This window comes from Pongo abelii, chromosome 21, assembly GCF_028885655.2.
Source record: "Pongo abelii isolate AG06213 chromosome 21, NHGRI_mPonAbe1-v2.0_pri, whole genome shotgun sequence".
Taxonomy (NCBI): Eukaryota; Metazoa; Chordata; class Mammalia; order Primates; family Hominidae; genus Pongo; species Pongo abelii.
The window spans coordinates 33247197-33259792 of record NC_072006.2 but is presented as its reverse complement, the minus strand read 5'-3'; positions in this window follow the sequence as shown (position 1 = coordinate 33259792).

Here is a 12596-nt window from a genome sequence, read left to right as displayed (position 1 = left end):
TTTAGCCTTTCTTTTTTTCCTTGTGAGACCCAAATAAAATAGATGAAAATGAGGAAGGCATACCAGAGTGTCACTTGTGAGCTCAGCGTCTCTTTTACCTTCCCTCCGAGGCCCTGAGACATTTCTGCAGATACCTGAGTCTCCAAGAAGTCCCAGCTGCAAATCACAAGGGTACATAAAGGATGCTACAGTCATCTTGGAATAGACAGACCTGGCTGGAATCCTAGCTTTGCCCCTTACTTGCTGCGTGACCGTGTGTCAGTCCCTTGACCTCTCTGAGCTGTCTGCATCATCTTGCCAGTGGGGATGGGAATTAGGAGATCAGATCTATGTTCCACAGCCCATGTTGTACCACTGATTTGCTCTGTGTCTTGGTGAGCCTCTCCCCTTCTCTGGGCCCCAAACCTGGTGACAGATTGGGATTTCTCATTCTAGCCTCTCCTGGATCATCTCTAAAAGGGCATGGCAGGCTGGGCGCGGTGGCTCACGCCTGTAATCCCAGCACTTTGGGAGGCTGAGGCGGGCGGATCACGAGGTCGGGAGACCGAGACCATCCTGGCTAACACAGTGAAACCCCGTCTCTATGAAAAAATAGAAAAAATTAGCCGGGCATGGTGGCAGGTGCGTGTAGTCCCAGCTATTCGGGAGGCTGAGGCAGGAGAATGGCATGAACCCGGGAGGCGGAGCTTGCAGTGAGCTGAAATCTCGCCACTGCACTCCAGCCTTGGACGACAGAGCGAGACTCCGTCTCAAAAAAAATAAAAATAAATAAAAAAATAAAAAAAAAAAAGGGGCCTGGCAACTTATGGATTTCCTAAAGCAGAGCCCAAGGTATGCTTCTCCTCCCATGAGGCTCCATCGAGGCAAGGAATCCAGGAGCACTGGCAGCCCCCATAGCCCAGAAATAGCAAGCCAGTTGGTGGGCAGCTGACCTTGGGGCTTGGGGCCTGAGCTGAGACCTGTTGCTTGGCAACAGCCAGCATCACACACCGTGGGCAGCAAGGGCTCTGGTGGTGACCCACGCCTCCAACCCAGCCCAGATCTGCCTGGGTGCTGGAGAGGGCTGGCAAGTGTCCTTGGAGGCTTGGAAGCAAAGCTTCCGTCTGCAGGAGCACTTGCGTGTGGTCCTCCCGACCTCCAGCTTTCTAGCACCTACTAGAAGGGCCAGCGACTGTGTAGTTATTATTATCTTTAATCCTGATGAGAACTTGGCAAATAAGGTCATCCTGCCCTCTTTATAGGTCAGGGAACCGAGACAGCCTGGTGAATGTCTTGCCAGGATCGGGTGTTGAGTCTGCAGCACAGCCCCTCCACTGTGGCTGGAAGAGGGGTGGAGGGTCTGTAGCTCCTAGGTAGGGTTCAGAATGGGTTCAGTGGGAATTGGAAGGTGAGCAGAAGGTGATTAGAAACAGCCTTTGTGGGCCTGATACCCCCTGAGTCCTGCTGATATAAGGACTGCAAGTCCAGGGTGTGACCGCAATGGTGGTGGTGGTCCCAGAGGTGAAGCTTTCAAGGCCCTGAGCTCCTTGCGGTGGGATGGGCCTGCATGGCACGTGGGCCGTGGCTTGGGGAGGCAGGCCCTTTGGTGAACCCGCTCGGGATCATGGGCCTGGAAGCACTAAGCCTCTGGATACTGCCTGTCTCTTCAGACACCACCACATCCAACAGCACGACAACCCAGCTTGGATCCTTAGGGAGTGCTTCAGAGTATTGAACAAAAACCCCTGCACTGTGTATTGCACAAACCTCAGGCTCAAGCCTGCACATCTCTGCTTGCTGTCTGTGGGGGATGCTTCACAAACGAGTCCCCCTTTCTGGGTGTTATGAGAATTTCTCATGAGATCCCTATCCTCCTTCTGTTATTTATTTTGTATTTTTTTAATTATACTTTAAGTTCTAGGGTACATGTGCACAAAGTGCAGGTTTATTACATATGTATACATGTGCCATGTTGGTGTGCCGCACCCATTAACTTGTCATTTACATTAGGTATATCTCCTAATGCTATCCCTCCCCCCTCCCCCCACTCCACCACAGGCCCCCCACAGTGTGTGATGTTCCCCTTCCTGTGACCAGATGTTCTCATCATTCAATTCCCACCTATGAGTGAGAACATGCGGTGTTTGGTTTTTTGTCCTTGCGATAGTTTGCTGAGAATGATGGTTTCCAGCTTCATCCATGTCCCTACAAAGGACATGAACTAATCCTTTTTTTATGGCTGCATAGTATTCCATGGTGTATATGTGCCACATTTTCTTAATCCAGTCTATCATTGATGGACATTTGGGTTGGTTCCAAGTCTTTGCTATTGTGAATAGTGCTGCAATAAACATACGTGTGCATGTGTCTTTATAGCAGCATGATTCTCCTTCTGTTATTATTTGTATTATTCCACAGTTGAGACCACTGAGACTCAGAGATGTTAAGTGACTTACTCAAGCTCACACAGTTGGAAAGGGCAGGGCTGAGATTCAAGGTTATTTATTCCAGTTATCTATTGCTGCATAATAAACCCATAACATAATGACTAACACAGGAACACATACTGTGTGCATAAATGTACAATTTGGGTAGGGCTTGGCAGAGAGCTCATCTCTGCTCCTCTCGGCATTAGCTGGGCATGGAGTTTTCTGAAGGCTCGTTCACCATGTGTTGGATGAATGGTCTCACTGTCCCCTGCGACCTTAGCTGAGTGCCTCTCCATAGGGTCTGGATTCTTTCCTCACAACGTGCTACCTGTCTCCAGAGCCAGCGTTCTCTCTCCCATCAAGGATTGAATGAGTCAAGAATAAAGCATTAAGCCAGGGGCAGTGTTTCACACCTGTACTTTGGGAGGCTGAGACAGGAGGATTGCTTGAGCCCGGGAGGTCGAGACTAGCCCGGGCAACATAATGAGACCCCATTTCTAACAACAACAACAACAACAACAAAATAGTCACAGTGAGCTTTGATTGCAAGGCAAGCAGGCAGGCAGGCAGGAAAGGAGGGAGGGAGGGAGGAAGGGCAGGCAAAGAGCTGCCTGGAACTGAAAAGTCCCCGTATAGGATCCAAGCAGAATGTTCTGTTTCTGAGCCTTGCAGGGCTCTGGTAAGCCTGGAGGTTAGGATGGAACCAGCTGTTTCCAGAACCTCCCTCCAAAAAAGAGGAGAATGGAGAAGGGACCGGCCTTGGAAGTCCTGAACTGGTCAGGTCAGGGAGCCAAACCATAGAGGTTTCAGGCAGAAACGAGCTTTTCAAATGCCATACTGCCCCGATATAGCTGTTCCTCTTAGAAGTCTTGGTTCAGGCCAAGAACCAGGAGCTGCCCTGCTTCTGCCTCTCACCCCCACTGTCAACAGTGCCACCTCCCAAATGTGCTGCATCCACATACTTCCTCAGCCCCCATGGTCACACCGCAACTCTGGCCTGGACTGGTGCAGTAGCCTCCTCACTGTCACTGGCCCAATTCTAACACATTCCCACTCAGCAGCCAGAGATCTTTTGAAAGTGTAAATCAAACATCACGTCGCATCACTTGGCTGTTCAAACATCTGAGGACTTCTTGTCCTTAGAATTAAATTCGAACACAAGAAACAAAAACAGCCCAGGCACGGTGGCTCACACCTGTAATCCCAGCACGTTGGGAGGCCGAGGCAGGTGGATCACTGGAGATCAGGAGTTTGAGACCAGCCTGGCCAACATGGTGAAACCCTGTCTCTACTAAAAATACAAAAAATTAGCCGGGCGTGATGGTGTGCTCCTGTAATCCCAGCTACTCGGGAGGCTGAGGCAGGAGAATCGCTTGAACCTGGGAGATGGAGGTTGCAGCAAGCCGAGATTGCACCACTGCACTCCAGCCTGGGTGACAGAGTGAGAGTCTGAAAGAGAGGGAGAGAGAGAAAAGAAAGAAGGAAGGAAGGAAGGAAGGAAAGAAGGAAGGAAGGAAAGAAGGAAGGAAGGAAAGAAGGAAGGAAGGAGAGAGAGAAAGAAAGAAAGAGAGAGAAAAAAAGAAAAAAGGAGAAAGAAAGAAGGAGAAAGAAAGGAAAGAAAGAAATTAAAAAGAAAGAAAAAAGAATTAAATTTGAACTCTTCAAACTCAAACTCCTACAAGACAGCACTGCATCTCACCTTTGCCCTCCCTGCTCCCTCTGCCTGGAACCATCTCCCACATCTATCTGTGCTTGGCTGGTTTCCTCTTGTCCTTCTGGTCTCAGTATGGAGGTTGCCTTCTTGGAGAGGTGCTCTGACCACGTGGTTCAAATCAGTCCCGACCCCCACCTTAGATCTTTATTATCTGGTGACATCACTTTATTTATTTATTTATTTATTTATTTATTTATTTATTTATTTATTTATTCATTTATTCATTTACTTACTTACTTTACTTACTTTACTTACTTTACTTACTTACTTACTTTACTTACTTACTTACTTACTTACTTAACTTACTTACTTACCTACCTACCTACCTACCTACCTACTTACTTAACTTACTTATTTGCTTTTTTCTTTGCTCCCCTCTACTGAGCTCTGGTCTCTTGAGCTGGTCCCAAGTATCAGAGTCAGGACTTAGCACACAGTAGACACACAATAAGCCGAGTGAGAGTCTAACGAACACACACACACCTCACTTGGAGCGCTCTCACTCGTGTCCACTCAATCATATGCTGAGACCCTCTGCCACACTTGCAAACACAGACACACACTTCTCCACCCCTAGACACATCCTGCGCGGGAGCTCCGAGATGCGTGAGCGCCTGTAACCAGGGATGCTGCCGCCCCCTCCTGGAAAGATTAGGAAAGTACAGCCAGAGTCTTTCTGGGAAACCACTCCAATGCTAACCTCAGGCTAATCCTAACTCCCCTTCCTTGCAGATAGCTGTCCCTGCCCATGCAGGGTCTTCAGATCATTTCTGATATTTGGCCTAGGGCCTGGGCTGTATGTTCTAACCAGGTGCGGAGGGAGGAAGGAAGGAAGGAAGGAGGGGAGGGGAGGGGAGGAAACTGTGATGCAGGTAAGAGCATTCACCTCTTTCCCTCTCCAAGGCTCAGTTTCAGGATCATTGTCACAGGTCTGACACGAATCATGTGCAATAATTGTTTGTACATTCATAGGTTTGGAACAAGGTATGAAGGGCCTTGAATGCCAGAATGAAGCCTTGGGTTTTATCCTGCAGTCGTTGGGAGCCACTAAGAGTTTCTGAGCAAGAGAGGGACAGGATCCCAACTGTGCTTTGGAAAGATGAACATGCCGGTGTGCATTCATGCATTCACTCATTCGTTCCTTCATTCATTCATCTAACCAAAATGTGCTTTAAATATCTTTTGCATGCCAGGCACTGGGAATGCAGCAGTGACCAGAGGTGCTGTTGGACTTCATGGAGCTCATGGTCTCGAGTGACATGTGTGGGAGTAGACACTTGGACACAGAAGAGGCATCACCTCAGTCCTAGGCAAGGTGAGTCCTGGGGCAACATAAGGCTCACATAGGCGCCTTAGCTTCTGCCCTGTATGTAGACAGAGCAGGGTGGAAGTCAACCAAGCCACTGATTTAAGTACAGACCCTGGGGCAGGGGCTAGCCTGTTGGTCCTCAGCTCTCATTCTAGGTCACGAAAGGCCAACTTGACCAACGCAGGAGCTGTATCTGTTGATCCCCCTCCCCAATCAAATAGATGCAAATAACATGCAAGAGGTATGAATTTAAAGTATGTTAGTGTTAAATAAATGTATTATGATCTGCCTGTCGCAATTATAGTCAAACTCAACATGTAGGATGTGACCCACATGAAATACTGAACCGATTTTAGTATCAGACAGCATACTCACTTTGGAGATGAGAAGAGGCAGAGGCCCAGGGACACACCATATGGAGAGATGCACACACGGGCAGGTGTTCATGAATTTACTGCATTCAGGAGGTGAGAAGAAAAAAGAGACAGATTTCATTTTCAGCTCCGGCTGGAGTTACAGGCCTTCCTTTGAAGGAACGTGGATGAAAAGCTAGAAGTCCTAGGTACTAGTCCCCATCACAGCCACTTGGTAGCTGTGTCAATTCTAACTAGCCACTGTATTCTCATCTGTACAATGGGTCCAATGACAGGGAAGCATGAAGGAGACCATGGAGGTGTTTTAGGTTGGGATCTCTAGAAGTTGACCCTGAACCAAGGATTCCTGTGGAAATGACTTACTGTGTGTGAAGTATTTCCAGGAACAGCTAGAGGAAGGAGAAGCAGGCAGGGCCAGCAAGGGTGTGTTATCACCAAGCCCCACCAGGTCAGTCCTGCAAAGGAGGTGGCATAGGTCATACCTCAGAGTTGGCCCATTTGGGGGGCAAGGGAGCTGGGGTATTTATACTCCTGTGCTCATTGGTAATTAGAGGGAGTAAATTCCCCTCTGGAGGACATATCTTTCCAGGCACTTCCAGCTCTCCATATGTGCAGGCAAAGCTGGGTCGAGCAGGCTACGAACTGTCCTCTGAAAGACACAGGTGCTGGCTGCTGGGAGTGAGAGCATCCTGGGAGCTGCTGTACACAGTATGGGACCCAAGGAATGGTCCACTCTAGGACGGGAAGTACTTTGTAAACTGTGAAGTGTGGTACTGGGATTGAGGAGGGTCCTCATCTGGGACTTCCTGCAGCTCACTGATCCGTCTCAGCCAAGTTGTCTTTCCTCGTGGGTCTATTTCTTCCTGGGCAATTGAAGGCAACAACACACACGGATTGTCATGGGTGGAGGGGTGTGGTGAAATGGTAACTACTCTGGTGGTGAGGCTGTGGAGAGGCGTGCACCTTTATGCACTGCTGGTGGTAGTGTAAATTGGCGTAACGTTCTATGGAAGACAATGTGGCAATGTCTATCAAATTACAAATTCACAAATCCTTCAAGCCAGCAATTGTATTTATAGGATTTTGTCCTACAATAGATACTCACACACATGAAACAACATGACAAGCTTATCCGCTGCAACTCTGTAATAGCAAATAAATTAAAACAATTGTTAAATGAATTATATACACTCATGAAGTGGAATATCCTACAACAATAATAACAATAAAAAGGAGAATGAGGAAGTGGCCTCTGTATTGTTACTGGATGATCTCCAAGCCCCATAGTTAAGTTATAAAAAAGCAAGATAAAGAACTACGTATGATATTTCTTTAACAAATTCTTCTATAGCCAGGTATTGTCTTAGGTGCTTTACAAATATGAATCCACTTAGTCCTCCTGACACTCCTGAGATAAATATTATTATGTCCATTTTACAGATGTGAAAACTGAGGCACACAGGTTAAGTAATTTTTTTTAAAAACAGGTGTGCACCACCATGCCCAGCTAATTAAAAAACATATATATATTTTTTGTACATATGGGATCTTGCTATGTTGCCAGAGCTGGTCTTGAACTCCTGGGCTTAAGCCATCCTCCTGTCTCAGCCTCCCAAAGTGTTGGAATTACAGGTGTGAGCCACCACACCCAGCAGGTTTAGTAATTTGATGACGGTCAGGAAGCTAGTAAATGGCAAAACTAGGATTTGAAGAGGAAGGGGCTCCAGGAGCTGTGTTTTTTGTTTCAGTTTATTATTATTTTGTTTTTTGTTTTGTGTTTATTATTATTATTATTAATTATTATTACTATTTTGAAAGTTTTGGGGGAACAGGTGGTATTTGGTTACATGAAGAAGTTCTTTAGTTGTGATTTCTGAGATTTTGGTGCACCCATCACCTGAGCAGCGTATACTGTACCCAGTGGGTAGTCGTTTGTCCCTCACCCCTCCCGCCCTTCCCCAAGTCCCTATAGTCCATTGTATCATTCTTATCCCTTTCCGTCCTCACAACTTAGCCCCTACTTATAACTGAGAAGATACAATGTTTGGTTTTCCATTCCTGAGTTGCTTCACTTACAATAATGGTATCCAACTCCATCCAGGTTGCTGCAAAGGACCTGTGCCTTTGTATTACTAGGTTGTATTTCCTCTCTGTAGCTGAAGATTACTCCTAACTAATCATGACTCCATTTCCCAGTGATTGGTTTGGCAGTGATTGGTTTGAGGAGGGAACACAGCCCAATTCTGGCCAATGAGATATGAGGGGATGTCTGCTAGGGAACTTCCAGGCAAGATTTTCTCACTGATGAAAAGGGATGTCCGGGGAGGCCATCTCCTCTGCTTCTTGAAGTCATGGTGAAGCTGTGGATGGAGCAGCCACCTAGTGATTGGGAGAGTCCAAGCCTGAAGTCAGAGGCCCACACACTGAGGATGGAGGAATGGGAAGACAGGCATAACCTGGGACCCTATAGTCATTCGGCCACTGAGATAACCAACCCTGGGCATCTTGATTTGTGTGATGACAGACATCTTTACTGCTTAAGGCAGTGGATCTCAAACTGGAGTGGGCATTAACATCACCTGTTAAAGCACAGGTGGTTGGACTCCACCCCCAGAATTTCTGATTCAGTAGGTAAAGCCAAGAACTGGCCTTTCTAACAAGGTGATGCTGATGCCAGCTGGTCTGGGAACCACACTTGGAAAACCATCAGTATAAAGCATTTTAAGTTAGAGTTTTCGTTCATTAACAAAGGAAGCAGCCAGGCATGGTAGAGCTCACCTGTAATTTACATGCAGCTGCTCTGGAGGCCGAGGCAGAAGGATTGCTTGAGCCCAGGAGTTTGAAGCCAGCTTGGGCAACATAGAGAGACCCCCATCTTTAATTATTTAAAAAGCCAGAGGTATCCTGTGACCTTGAGTGATGTGCCTTTCAAATCCTCTGGAGTAAGGGGTGCCAGGGGTTGGGAATCAGAAAACCAGAACAGGGGCCAGGAGCCCAGGATTCTCCAACCCTCCTTGTGACCTTGTGCAATTCATTTCTTCTCTGCGGGGTCTGCTCCCATCTGTCATGGGAAGGAGGTCAGATGAGACCACAGCTGACTTTCCTTCTGGCTCCAACACTCTGTGTTCCAGGATTCTCCAGAATGGAACAGTCTGACCTTGGGGATTCTAGCAGGATCAAGTCAGGTCCCCTTCATCATCACCTCTCTCCCTTTCATGCCCCGGGAGGCTTCCACTTCTGCAGCATCAGGCACTGGGAGGCAGAGTCCAGCTCCACAGTCATTTTTAACATATTAAAGTTCTGGACAGAAAGCTCATTTGAAGCCTGTGTTTGTGCCAGGAGAAGAGGGGCCAGAGCCAAGCCTCTCCCCACGAGGGTTTCATCTCCCCCGGCTCAAGCAGAAATGCATCGTCACAAGCCAGCATCCAAAAGGCATGGTGCCCAGGCCTGTGGGACCACTCCCTAGGGGTTCTGAATATGAAGTCTAAACAGACTTCGGCAGTTTCTCCCTCTGTATTCAGCCTCTGAGTACTGTCTTCCACCCGCTAAGTGTCATTCAAATCTGCCAGGCTCACTATCTCTTTGCCTCAGATTCTTGGAACAGGCTCAAACAGGTCTCACTGCCACCGGTCTTGCCCTCTGTGCCTTCCTGCCCCACTCTTAACACGTGATATGGCCTTTGGATAACGTCTAGACTCCTGAGCATGGGAGACCCACAAGGCCCTTCAGTGTGGCCCCTGCCACCTTCTCTGGCATCCCATACCCTCTGTGCTCCAACCAAACCAAAGTGCTACAGTTTCTGGAACATACTGGGCTCCCTTTCATCTCTGAGCCTTTACGCATGCTGTGTCTCCTTCATGGAACACAGAGCTCTGCAGACTACCTCCCTTCATGCAGCATCCCCGGTCTCAGTGGGGATATCATTCCAGGCAGGACCAGATACATGATTTGTGGGACTTAGTGCAAAATGAAAAAGTTCAAAAATAATTAGGAATTTCAAGATGGCAACAGCAAAGCATTAAACCAAGTTTAGAGGCCGGGTGTGGTGGCGCATGCCTGTAATCCCAGCTACCCAGGAGGCTGAGGCAGGAGAATCACTTGAACCCAGGAGGCTGAGGTTGCAGTGAGCCAAGATCACACCACTGCACTCCAGCCTGGGTGACAGAGTGAGACTCCATCTCAAAAAAATAAAAATAAAAAAATAAACCAAGTTTAGGGCCCTTCCAAGGGCAGAGCCCCATGGGACCACACAGGTCACATGCCCACAAAGCCAGCCCTGCTCCAGGCTGTCACCCCAGAGTGTCCACCTGGGGCCTCCTCTGTGCCCCCACAGCCCTCTGCGTGTCCTTGTCTCAGTACTGATCGCCTGCAGTGGGTTTGTCTATTTTTCTCCTCCCTCTAGACGATGAGTACCAAGGAGTAGGACTCCGTTCTGTCTTGTTCCAGGTATGTCCTGGATGCCTGGCATACAGCTGGCAAAGTAGGCACTTCAGAACTATTTGTTGAATTGCCGTTTAGTGTGTAAACAATCTGTTCAACAAATGTTTTTCCAGAGCCTCTGATGTGCCAGGCACAATCCTAGGTACTTGGACTACATCAGTGGACCAGAGTCCCTCACTCCTAAGCGTGTACGTTCCAGCAGGGAAGACACACAGTGCACACTTTGCAGTGGGTTCTCTCAGAAGCAGACCCTGAGTTAGGATTTGAGCATAAGTAGATTGTTTGAGAGAGACAGGAAGCACCTGGTTCTCAGGCCTTCAGACTCAGATTGGAACTAACTACGCCACCAGTTTTCCTGGGCCTCCTCCAGCTTGCAAACAGCAGATAGCGGGACTTGTCCGCCTCCATAATCACATGAGCCAGTCCCTCGTAATAAATCATTTTCTATCTATGTCTGTGTGTAGATATCCCTTTGCTTCTGTTTCTCTGAAGAACATTGATGACTACAGGGCTGGCGTCTCACCCGCGGAGCGAGGGGAATGGTGGTATCTATCCAGCACCTTTTGTTCTTTAGTGGCCAAGGGCTGCTCCCAGGGCCCTCAGCTCCTGGGCACTTCTGGGCTGGTGTGCAGGCTGAGCGGCTCCTGCAGCTGGAGGAAGTCCTCAGGCAGAGTCAGTGGTGCTGCCGTGAGCAGCTATGGGCAGAGAGAAGGGTGGAAGGGCCCTGAGGGATGCAGGAGTGCCAGAAATACACTAAAAATGAAGTGGGTCCTAGTAAGAGTTGTAAGTGGAGCACAGTGAGTGGGGCTGGGTGTGCATGTGGAGAGGGGTCTCAGAATGCACTTGACCTGGAACTGACCTCTCAGACCTCAGTCCACCCACAGCTCTTGGCAGCAGCCAGTGCCCCTGACACTCATTCCCTAACCTACCTGCACTCCTGCCCCACCTCAGCCCTTGGTCTCATGCCATGGTATTTTCCTTTTAGCCTTTAATTCTAGCCATAAATTACAATTTCACAGACACCGATGGCATGAGAGATGAGGACCCAGATTGCCAGAGACTTTTAATTTGCTGTCAACAGTCCTTCCACTGGCCCTGCCAATCTAGGAGAGCTCCATCTACCCATCCCTTGGGCCTGATGACCTGGAGCAGCCTCCTACTGTCCTGACGTGGAGGAGGGTGCTAACCGCGGTGATGTCAGCGGAGTCTCAGCTTCTGCAGAGGGTACGCATGCCTGGGACACAGAGACAGGCTGCCCCAGTGAAATCACATTTGTCTTGATTTTGCCTTGATCTGCAGCCCTCACACAAACAGGATTCTGAGGTTCAGCACAGCTGATGCACAAGGCCAGGTTCTAATTTGCTTCTGTGAGGACTGAGTCACCCACTTTGAGCGGGAACATCTCCCCTCCCACTGCCGCACACAATCACTCACAAAAGGAGAATGATGCACGCTCACCTGGACAGCACGTATCACACATATCTGATTGTTTCCTAAGTCTTTTCACATCTATGATCTTGTTTGCCCCCCAAACCAGCCTACAGATTTAGTGGAAGAAGTGTTAATAATATTCCTGTCTCAGAAATCAGGAAGCAGACATTCAGGCCATTAAGACAAGTTTGCCCAGCTAGTAAGTGTTGGGCAAGTCTAGAACCCAAATTTCCTGAGCCTTTATTCAATGCCTTCTCCATGACACCAAGCTGTGTCTGCCTTCCATGAGCCCTCTAGCAAGGATAAGATCTTGGAGAAGCAGTTTTTAAATATTTTTTAATTGAAATATAACATAGATCATAAACATACAGCTCTATGAATTTCACAGAATGAACACACCCATATATCCAGCATCCAACATCCAGGCCAAGAAACAGACCATGTCCTCCAGAAGCTTGGCCACCACCCATCACTATTCATGGGCAAGTACTTTTACTTCCAGTTTTGCCTTTTAGCCGCATCTTTATCCCCAAGGTATAACCCTTCAAGAATTTCCATTCTTGGTGGGGGAAGAGCAAAACAGTTTCGGAGTGGACATAGTTTAATGATCAGAGCTCTAGGCTGTGAGTCAGGAGGCTGAGTTCTCTTGTGACTTAGTTCCTAACTCACTGTGTGACTCTGGGCATGTCATCTCTCTTCCCTGGACCTCAGTTTCCCCATCGAAAAAAACTCAGTTATTTCCTCCGGCCTCTCTGCTTAGAACTGGAGCTGGAACCCCTCTTTGTGGGCCTGAAGTTTTAGTTTCCTATGGGACCCCAGCTTTCTGCAGCAGCTGACGGCCTAATCACAGTCCATACTGACCCCTAGTAACTGGCCTGTATGGTCCCTGTGGGGCTGGGCGCAGCATATGCTTGTCCCCT